This window comes from Engystomops pustulosus, chromosome 11 (assembly GCF_040894005.1).
Source record: "Engystomops pustulosus chromosome 11, aEngPut4.maternal, whole genome shotgun sequence".
NCBI lineage: Eukaryota > Metazoa > Chordata > Amphibia > Anura > Leptodactylidae > Engystomops > Engystomops pustulosus.
Genome location: NC_092421.1, coordinates 54,033,835 through 54,045,432, shown reverse-complemented (window position 1 = coordinate 54,045,432; position 11,598 = coordinate 54,033,835).

Below are 11,598 nucleotides of genomic sequence, written 5' to 3'. Positions count from 1 at the left end.
AGGGTGCTGTGACAAGCTCTGAGAGGCACCCAGTTGCTCCACATAATACTGGTCAGGGGTCAGCGGGTCCCTAGTGCAAAGAAGGCTTGCTCATGCTGTTACAGGGTTATTCTCATGAAGTCAAGATTCTTAAATATTCTCAGGATAACTAATTATCTAATTCACTGTTGTTAACAAAAATACAGCATTTTACAGATATAATTCCAACTGGTCTCAATCAGTCCTGGTGTTTCCAATTTTTGTTGTCCCTGGAACTGACTGTAAATCTTCTGACTATGATCAGATTATTCTCATCTATAGCTTCTCTTGTCTGCACACTGCAGTGCTCTCTGCCTCCTGCCCGGCCCCTGCATTACAAGATCGTCTCAGAGACAGGCACTTCCTACTGGTAAGAAGCTGTGTGCAGATACTTGCCCTACAAGCTACAGACAGATGAGGTCTTTTTCTGGGAGGTGGGCAAATAAGCCCCTAATATGTGTGTTCCCCTAGTAGTGAGTCTGATCAGCAGGACACCATACATGTAAAGAGGTAATTATTCAGCGGTAGATTCTGCCTGGATAGGCAAAGGTTAAAAATGTATTTAATGTTATCATCCAATGATGATCCACTATTGTAACTGGAGTGTGATTGGAGAGTGTGATCACCTGACCAGGAATTAACTAAACCCTTAATCAGGGGAGGAGTTAGCTCTTAGGCCCAGCTCTCACCACATGAGGAGCTCTTGGAATCCAGCTCTCTTACCAGAGACATCCCCTGAGAGCATAAGCTCTTGCTACAGGCCTCCTAGGCCTCAGCATATCAACTTCACACTGAGTGACAGAGACATTGTGTGCCTAACACACCTAGTGAGCCCACAGAGAAACACCCAGGATTAAAGCTGCAGCTTCCAGCATTGGACACAGCTACATCCCAGCCTGCCCCTGCATCCAGGCTGGTGACCCAACTCCTAAGGTTCCCTCTCCAAGATCACTCCAGTAACCTGCACTTGTACAGAATCGTTTGACCTGTTGCTGCTGTTGGTTCGAATAAAGAGCTGTAAGTTAATTTTTTGCACAACATTGCCTCCGTCTGGTCTCTACTACAGCTGTATCACCATCACGGGCTCCCTCATCCATAATCCAGGGACACATACTACAGACTCTAAGGGTTGCCCCATGGAGAACCAGTACCACAGCCTCTCCCTCACCTATTTTCTTGCACACACCACCTACTGGAGACCTGCCAGGCTGTAGGACAGCCCTCCGTTCCCCATACAAAGCACTGTGACATTAGCGTGCCTAGGCAGCAACTGCCAGCCACTCCGGTATTCTGGCCCCGGCTGCCTCCAGGCCCCAAGAAAAGGCTAGGTTGCACATAGATGACTGTGTGTCATAGGTGAGTTACTAGAGCCGAGAGTGAGTCAATGGGGGGGGGGCATTTATCACTGCTTCAATGCCAGTTTTCTTGCGTAGCTGCAGTGGAATAAGTGCACAGATTCTTGCACAGTACAATAATTTGCGATTTAAAATTGCAAATACGCCATCCCCACAGAATAGTATAAAATACAGTTTCTTGCTTATTTATAGTCATTTGCATTGGCAAACACCGCCATATGTTTGGAGCGGTTGTGCATTGAGTACTGAGTAGGATTGTGGATGTCATGGACCTAATCTTTGTAGTAAGAGATAATTTATAACTGGGAAAAAAAGCTTTTTCCCGTGGGAAGTCAAACGTCATTCCTGAGAAGGGTAACAGTACAGTGATAACCTCTGGTGAATTTTCAGAATAACCTCATGTGTGCAGGTCACGTGACAGCAGCTGCATGGACTGGTGTCAGGAGAGGAGATCAAGGCGCTGCTATTGGGGCAGTGCTCCAGGGGATCCTACTCCTGAGTCCAATTACTGAGGAATTGGTTAAATAAAACAGAATCAGAGGTGAACTTCCAATGCGTTCTCTGTGGGAGGATGAGAGAACTTGCTTTGTTAATTAATAAAATATCCCCATTTCTATGTTAATGCAAATCTGAGAGGCCTTAAAATATAGCTTTTGTTAACATTCTTTTACTTAATTAACACTGTTGGCTTGCAGTGCGGAGGTTGTGAGTCTAGGAGCAACATCTACATGAAGTTTGTATGCTATTCCTGTATATTGTGACCAAATAATTTGCAAGAAGTGATGATGAGATACTGAATTGAAATAGAATCACATCCTACACTCATTGCAGCATATTTTCTCAACTACTTAGCTCCTGAGCTAATAAATATAAAATTAGAGGGAGGGAGTTTATGAAGTCTGGGCCCATCGTTTGCCTCTATCTAAATCCCCCACCCCCCTTCCCCTACTGTGTTTGGTAAGAGACTGTTTTCTTGCAACAGAAACCTTCTGCAGTGGAGAACAGGACTCAACTTGTCATGCTAATTCCAAATTGGCAAGTCACTTTTTGCTTCAAAAGAGTACACAATGGGGCACATTTACTAAGGGGCAGGTTTCTGTTGGACTTTGCACGTTCATTCTAGTGCAAACTGCTTGCACAAGTATTAAAGTAGTGTCCGTGCCACATGAGTGTCGCACATTACCCTTTTGTGGAGCAGCTACACTAGGCATCATGCGACACAGATAATGGGGCGTTCCAGTACGCAGTCGGACCGTGCGTCAGTTTTATCATGCAAAGTCCCACAGAATTGTGTTGCATGCCCTATGTTAAAGGTGCACCATAAAGTTGATTCTCTCAGGCGGGACAGTGCAGTGGGTCGTTGGATGCATTTAGATCAGTTTGCACTGATCTTGGTAAATGTTCCCCAATGTTTCATTAGCTAGCCAATAATATTTTTTTTACCCCTTTTTGGGACTTTTGGATAACTACATGTATATGTTATAGCGTTGTATTTGTTAACGTTATCAGATTTTATCCCTGTAGAAGTGGAAAATTTCTTTGGATCTGCAAATTTCAAATTGCCCAGAATATTGGGAACCAGAACACGTAGTTTATGAATGGGAGACATGATACAGGTGGTTGTTTGAGCTGCTATGATATATAATTATTGTTTGTTTAATGACAATTTAATATGCAGACATTGCTTTTGGCAATCTTTTGGAGCTCTTGATGATGTGAGGTTTTTCTGTCTTTGTTTTAATTAATGCCCATATTATTCAGCGGGGTGTTGCATGCGATCAGCTGTGAAAGCATGATGCCCCAAGTGAGCAATTTGTCGGCACCATCTAATAACTCATGTAGAACATTTCAGCGTTTAACCACAGAAGAAAAATAAATTCTTAGATAGAACAAGTCCAATATTTGAACCCAAATGTGAAAACATACATTCATGCATAATGTTTATTTGGTAAATCAGCATAGTTGATCTATTATTGAGAACATACGAGGCATCTCAACTATTTAGCATTTTTTGCTTGCATTTTTTTTTGATACATGTTCCCATAGAGGTAGGATGGCTAATTGGTTAAAATTGGGTTTCCAAGAATTCTGGAAAACCCTACAGGGACTCGGGTAGGCACAAGCGCAATTACTGTAATAAAGTGTTGTTACCCTTCTCTGGTTCCCACTTTCAGCTTTTTCCATAGCTTTTTGTAAGACAAAAAATTCGGCATACTGTGGTTTTAATAGATTTCAAAAGCAGCTGTGAGAACTGACATATAGTTCCAGGAGTTTGTGAAGTAAATATCACATAAATGAGCTGTCAGCTTGAATGTTTTCCACTTGTGAATATCTTTTTTCACTGTAGAATGAGGGATTTCAAATTATTTGTAGATATCCTGATAATCCTTCCCAGATTACTGCTCTAAGATCATTGATGAGGTCTCATCTCATTGACGTGGTGACTCCAGACCAACCACTGCCAAAACCTGTTCTTTTATAGAAGTGGTGACACTTGCTGATGATCAAATGGTGAAAGATGTTTGATTATTAGAACCTGGTTGTTACTTACTCTCTTGATTCCTATAGAAGTAGTAAATTGTTGTTACATAAGGACACTTTGTAACCATAAAGGATGTCATGGGTTAGATGTCTCTCTATTAGAAAGTTGCTGTATTTTAACACTAAAATAATATGTTTATGTATCATTTACAAATGGTGACTTTCATATTTATCTGCAAGCGAGTAAAATTCAGCATCTCTTTAAATTCCTTAAAGTTTTTAACAAGTTTACTGTAAAAGTGAATACTCATCAGTTATGATAATCTCTATAGTCTGATTCTATCATGACCAGCAGGGGGCAACAATCATCCTAGATTTCATTTATAAAATAAATTTTCCTTTATAAAATTAGTTTATGTTGTACATTTTTAATTTATTTATGTTTTATTCCTGGTGTTAGTATTTGTAATAAACAATTAAAGGAACCAAATAAATACATCTAATGTTGTGAGAACCTTACTAATGCTTAGGTGACTGCAGGAAATAATTTCATGTACAGAGTCCTTGTGATTGTGATGAATGAGTGTGTATAATGTCAGCCTTGTGAATGAATTACAACTTTACTGCTGTGACCACCAAACATGTGACTGCATATAGGTTTACAGGGGTTAGTTGTGTGAGTGTAAGATTTGTAAGCCTGAAAGAACTTGGTAGAATAATCAGACAAGGGGGTACAGTGGTCATTTTGCTGAAAATTCTGTATTGCTTGGTTATCCAGAACTATTTATATCCCACAGAAGAATCTACTGATATGTTTTCTGTAACCCATAAGTTACTGTTTTAGGAAGGATGACTTCCAGATGATATTTCTTATCTGGGGATTAGAATAGGTGGCTTCATGTTTATACTCATCTTCTCTTCAGGGTATGGCTACCTGCACATGAATGTGTCCCGTTTTCAGACAACAAACAACTAATCTGTGGTCCATTTTTTGTGGTTCTCATGTCATCGGAATGCATAACCTTCTCAAAGCAACAGGTTAGGGCTGTATCCACCGGTGTACAAGTTTTCTCTTTTCTACAACTTCTTTCCACAAGGGATTGTACATCATTGTGCGTGGGGGTGGTGATGCCTAGTGCTGAGTCCGTAGATTCCCATAAATACTTCTATATACATATATATAGTATATCACAAACATGAGTATACCCCCACATTTTTGGAAATATTTTAACTATGTCTTTTGATGAGACAAATTTGCATATGTGACAGTTTAAAATGATATAAAGTAGTCAGTTTACTACTTGTGTAACAGTATACATTTGGTAAGTGAACACACAGCCATTAATGTCTTAAAGGAAACCTACCATCAGGGATCTACCTAATAAGTTTCTGGAATTGACATCATAGGTAGATCTCAACTATGAGAGACAAAATGTGAAAACAAATCCAGAAAATCACATTGTCTGATTTTTAAAGAATTTATTTGCGAATTATGGTGGAAAATAAGTTTTATAAACAAGCAAGATTTCTGGCTCTCACAGACCTGTAACGTCTTCTTAACCTGTCACCAGGGACCTTGTATTCACTTAAGACAAGCTGCAGAAGCCCATTACAGCGGCAGTGCAAATTTGTCTTTTTGCTTCCTCTAAGCATTTGCATTACAATATAATTGTGTGTTATAACTTACCTTGCACCCTGATAGAATCCTCTGTACAGCCCCAGGGGTTGGGGTTTGGTTTGGATGCATTTGAAAAAACAACATGTGACTTGTCTGTGCTGCAGAATCCTCAGCTCTCAGCCCCCACCTTTGTGCTCCTGCACAGCTATGGATAAGTTATAACACACAATTATATTGCATTGCAAATGCTTAAAGAAAGCAGAAAGGCAGATTTGCATTACAGCTGTAATGGGCTTTTGTAACCTGTCTTTGGTAAAAATAAGGTCCCTGCTGACAGGTTCCCTTTTAAGAGGCTCCTCTATTCTCCACTTATTACCTGTAGTAACGGCTCCCGAGCTTGGTATCTGTATAAAGGACATACTAAATTCAGCCTTGCAGTTGTGTATTATAACATCCAAAGTGTCCCTTTCATACCAACTTTGTCTTCTGCACACAGTGGAGAAAGTGCTTTATGGTGTACAATATACTGTTTATGTTCCCATCTAGTTTTCCTGGAGATTAATAGGTACATCTTAGCAATTACCAATAAAATAACTACAATTTCCACAGCACTCTTCAGAATTTTATATGCTCCACATCCAGCGGACGTCAGCAATAACAAACCACAGACACCAATTCACAACGCATCCATAAGACCTTGGAATGACGTCCAGGTCTCCTGCAGTATTCGCCTAATAGCAGCGTGATGACATGAGGGCCATTGCGGTTTGGTAATACATTACACATGACCTACCTCCTGTTTGTTCAGTTCTTTATGGACATAAAGTTAGTTAAATATGCAGCTTGGCCTAAACGAACATCAGATTCGAATCAGGATCAAATTTAAGGAAAGTCCTCTGAGCATTTGTCTAATATAATGAATGTTCATTTTCACATAATACGCCCTTTATGTTATGATTCTAAACACGGTATCGGAGCCATAAGTACATTCAGGAGCAATCATGGTGAGGCAATATACACTACTAGATCATTTATACAGTATAAACATCTAAACTCTGGGGCTTTCTCTGTTCACGGAGAGATTCCTTTCTGCCCACTGCTCCTTGACTCTTATTAACTGTTTCACTTGTGAGTTACGTGAGTGTAAACGGGTCAGCTCAGGGTCAGCGCTAATGAAGATTGGGATGAAGACCCCCCCCCCCTGAGAAATACTGTATGTTTGTTTAGTGTATGGGATTTTCTCTATTTATGTATTTTAACTAATTGTATTTTGATTTTAATCCCCTGGCCTAGTTTGCCACTTGACGTGTTAATTTCTGAGCCTGTGTCAGTTTTTAGAGAAAAGTAGGAGTTGAATGATAATTTGGGACTTTGGAAAGTGCCCAAGGCCAAGAATACAAGTCAGATTAAAGCCTGTCCAACTTTTCAACAAAATTTGTAGAAAGCGGTAGACTAATGCTTGTACATTTGAGGTGGTCTTTATGTGACTTGAAATATTTTCTATTTACTTTTCCCTCTGTAGACTCTGTCTGTAAATTGCCAGTTGTCTTATAGTTACAGGGAGGAGACCTAGCTGCTGGGACTCACTGAGCTGCTGGGCCTCACTGAGCTGCTGGGACTCACTGAGCTGCTGGGACTCACTGCTCCCTGAATTCTCTGCATAGAACTTCTATGTAATCTGACACCTCAGGGATCTTACTAGCAATATGGGATTAAGAGGAGCTCAGAGGATAAGAGCCCAAGTAAGGGGACAAGGAAGCACAAGAACTATATCTTGTATTCCCTTCTACTGATGTTTTATGCAACATTTCTTGACAGCCAAGTCCCGTTCAACTAAAGGGTCTGCCAAAAAAGATACATCCTGCTTAAAGGCAACCTGTCACCAGATTTCACCCCTATTAAAATACCAGACCCTTCAATTCCCTCTTTTATGAGAAATCTCATTTGTTTACCTTTAAAAAAAAATCTATTTCAAAGTAATGTGTAAAATGAGCAGAGAAGAGTCATATTTTGCAACCACTTTATGTGTTAACCCTTGAAACATTGTAGTGAAAGACGAACACATTGACAAACTATGTGTGTCTGAATATGGCGATACAGGGAATTTTTCCACAAAATATTAAAATTTTTAAGGTTTCTCTGTGTTCCGATCAACTCAGAGAATAAAGGCGATGTGTAAAAATTGAAAGTAAAAATGATGCAACTGCAGGTTTTTTTTTGTCATCTGAACTGCATTTGTATTCTGTACAGCTTCCCAGTACGTTGCATTGAAGATTAAACTGTGCCACTAGAAAGTATAATTTATCCCATAGAATACAAGCCCTCATACGTCTCTCTAAAAACTGAAAAATAAGAAAAAGTTGTAGCTTTTACTTTTTAAGAGTAACACAAGTGAAAAAACAGCATTGCAAAAATTCAAAATGACTGGAGGGCTATTGGGTATTTTTGTTACCCAGTTGTTATTTTGAATAACAATTGCCCACCATATAGTAGTTACATAGTAACCCTGCCTATAAAGAAAAATGTGCCTCTGCTTGCTGGCGCCCTGTTTTCTTCTTTTTTGTAGTGGCAGCGCCACTTTTCCTTTGCATAGTGATCAACAAGAAGCTGTAGAAAGAAGTATACCGGTGCATGTGCAGGTGGGACCATGACGCTTGCGCCACTGAGAATCTTATTTTTTGTTGGCATTAATTTGCATAATTTAGAGCCATAATAATAAAATCTTTGCAGCCTTTACTGTAAACTTTAAAATCATACTTAAAATTAAATAATTAATAAATCATTGTTCTAAAAAATGGAATTTACAGAATATGGTAAACCTTTATGGACCCTACAGCCAGTCCAAGTACTAAAGGGAGGGGAGGGAGGGAATGAGAAAGAGGCAGAAAATGAAGCTGCTGCAGTTATAGTAAGTTTAATTTCTCAAAGTCCAGCTACAATCCTGCAATTCAAATGCATTTTTCAGTCTTTTTTTGTTTAACTATGTTTACTGTGCAGTAAAAATGATACAATACCTTTATTCTCTGTTAGGGTTACACAATGCATTGAAACCTCAATACTTGTGTGATGCTTTCATACTCAGAACCAGAACGGTTCAATACCAGGATGCTTTAATTTCAGGGAGCGAAGAGGGGCACGATGGCTGGGATGGGCATAGGGCAGGAAACGTGTGAAACTACACCAGGTCAGGCAAAGGGCCATTGAGATACAGCATCTCTTTCCGTTAGACTATGGGCTTCAATAGAGTTACACTGTGACACAAGCCCAATGCACTGGTATATAGAGATGTATCTTCTCAGATATCTCTCTATACATCAATACATTATGTTTTGCTTTCTTTTAACATATAATTAATACAGTAAAATTGAATGAATAAAAATGTATAAGAAACCAAATAAATTATACATTTTATATTAACATTACCAGGACAACTTTCAAGTTGATCATTACTAATCGCATGCATTTAATTTGAAGCACACATGTGATTCCAGATATTTGCATTACATTTCTAAACTTAATGTAAACGTCTCATGTGACTGCACCCTAAACGTTAAATCCAGATAGTACAGCCTGTCCCCGACTTAAAAACACCTGACATGTAGACGACCCTTTGTTACAAACAAACCTCTGGATATTGGTAATTTACTGTACTTTAGTAAGAGTTACCAAAGGTGTCTGCATTTCACCCGCGCCAAAAACTTAAAAAAGCTAAGAAGAAAGTCGCAATGGGAGGAGCCACTTGGACCAACAAATAAGAAATCGTCCAAGTAGTGGGTAACCAATGAGGAAGACGTCTCGTACCGAAAAACCCATTCCAAAAAGCTGCTAAAAACCTCAAAATAGTAACATGAGATGGAGCACCCCATCGGAAGGCACATGTCATAATAAAAGGCGTCATCCAGTTGGCAACCCAATAAATGGAAGCAATCAGCATGAACGGGCAGCAAGCGATACACAGATTCAATATTGGACTTAGCCATAAGGGCACCGGGGCCGGCATTGCGAACCAAATCAACAGCCCTATCAAAGGACACGTAAGACACCGATATCAAATCCTTAGAGATTCCGTCATTGACCGAAGATCCTGAGGAATAAGACAGGTGGTGTATCAACCTAAATTTACCAGCCCCCTTTTTGGGAACCACTCCCAAAGGGGAAACTCACAAATTAGGGAAGATCACGGAAAGGGCCCGCCATGCGGCCCAACTCCACCTCCTTCCCCACCTTGTCCCTAGTCTCATCTGGAAACTCCCGAACAGACTTCAAGTTCCCGGAAAAAGACTGAAAATCCTGAGGCACAAAGGGGATGAGAAAACCAAAAGAAAAACCTGTCCTAAGAAGGGCGGCTTCCGCCTTGCTGGGATACAGTTTTAACCATGGCAACATCTCTAGCACGCGCACTGGAGTCCTCTGTGCGGCTACCACCTCAAGACCACAAGGGCGCTGCCGCCGGACGGGAACAGCAGATTGTGGAATGGGCACCCCCCACAGTTGGAGCACTCATGCCGGAATTTACATGCGCCGTAGAAGTGGCAGTGGCCCTCATTTAACATCCAGCACTTCCCAGACCTGCGAGCCGCCCCTGCCCCGAGGGAAGCCCCTGGAGCGGATGAGGAGGAGGAGGAGGCGGCACCAAGAAAGGGCCTCGGCGTCGTCATGAGCCTAAGCCAAACATCAGTAGCCTTAGTGTCCCAACCAACGTCAGGACGCCAACCTCCTCCTGAACTCCTCATCCTACTTCCACCATGCGTACCCCCTATGGGTGCGGAAAGCACTACAAATCGTATCTAAATACACAAACAACTGCTGGGATCTATCAGGGAACTTCTGTGAAATTACACAACCCAGCACAGCGAAAGCTTGTACCCAATTGTTAAAGGTCTTTGCCACCCTGGGTTTCCTTTCCACCCCCGCTCAAATATCAATATCAATATACTCGTTCCGTAGAATCTTATCCCTGGTATCCTCGGATAGGCGAGTGCCGAGAAGAGAGACCCACAGAAATAAAGAGAGGGAGTAAACATTGAAGTGGAGGCTTCGGCTACCGTCTTCCCCGTTCAAGGGCACGGTCCCCAAGAGAGAACGAACAGAAGCAAGTAAAGCAGAATCGGACACCGTCCCACCCCAGGCGGACTCGCCTGGCGGAGCAGCAGACGAAGGCGAAGCAACCGGAACTGCAGGAACCAGATTCACCAGGGGAGTAGATGCGCCAGGAGGCGCCGAAACAGCAGCCGCCCGGGAAGAAGCCGTAGAGCCACGATGAGAGCGCTGACTTTGCTGGCTGCGATGATGACGATGCACTGGGCGACTGCTGCGGCGGGGCTCAACTGATGCCATGGAAGAAGCGGAAGCTCCAGAGGACCTGGAATAGAAGGAGGAAAAAGAGCCACGTCTGTCCCTGGGGCGATGCCGCTTACACCTGACGGATGGGGAACGGGAGGCAGTGCGCCACATGGAGACGCCTGAACTGCCGCTGCGCCGCGAACTACCCCCAGAAACAACTGAGGAGGCCTGGGAAGCATTGTCAGGGACAAGGTATCCAGGGCTCAAGTCCCTGGACAGCATGGGCCCTACCTCATTGGGCCCGCTGCCAATATCCGAGGGGGAGGACAGTGGGGGGGACTGGGCAGGGGGCTGAGGGCCAAAGGCAGCAGCAGCCTGACCCCTGCCCAGCGGCACTGTGTGAGGGGGAGGGACCCGGGACGCCGGGACAGGAGGCTGAGGACCATACTGTACTGCAGCCACACTCCCGCCCGGGGTCGGCACTGCCGATCGGAAGGTGGCAGCAAACGGAGCAGGGGGTTGGAGGAGGAGGTGTTCAGCAGCCGAACCCCTGCTCCGGGCAATGGGAGGGGAGGCACAGGGGGCTGGCAGGCTATATACTACAGGGGGCTGGCAGGCTATATACTAGAGGGGGCTGGCAGGCTATATACTAGAGGGGGCTGGCAGGCTATATACTAGAGGGGGCTGGCAGGCTATATACTACAAGGGGCCGGCAGGCTATATACTACAGGGGGCCGGCAGGCTATATATTGGGAGGCTGTGATCAATGCATTTCCCATGCTTGGTTTATACTTGAGTCAATAGGTTTTTCCGGTGTTTTGTGGTAAAATTAGGAGTCTCAGC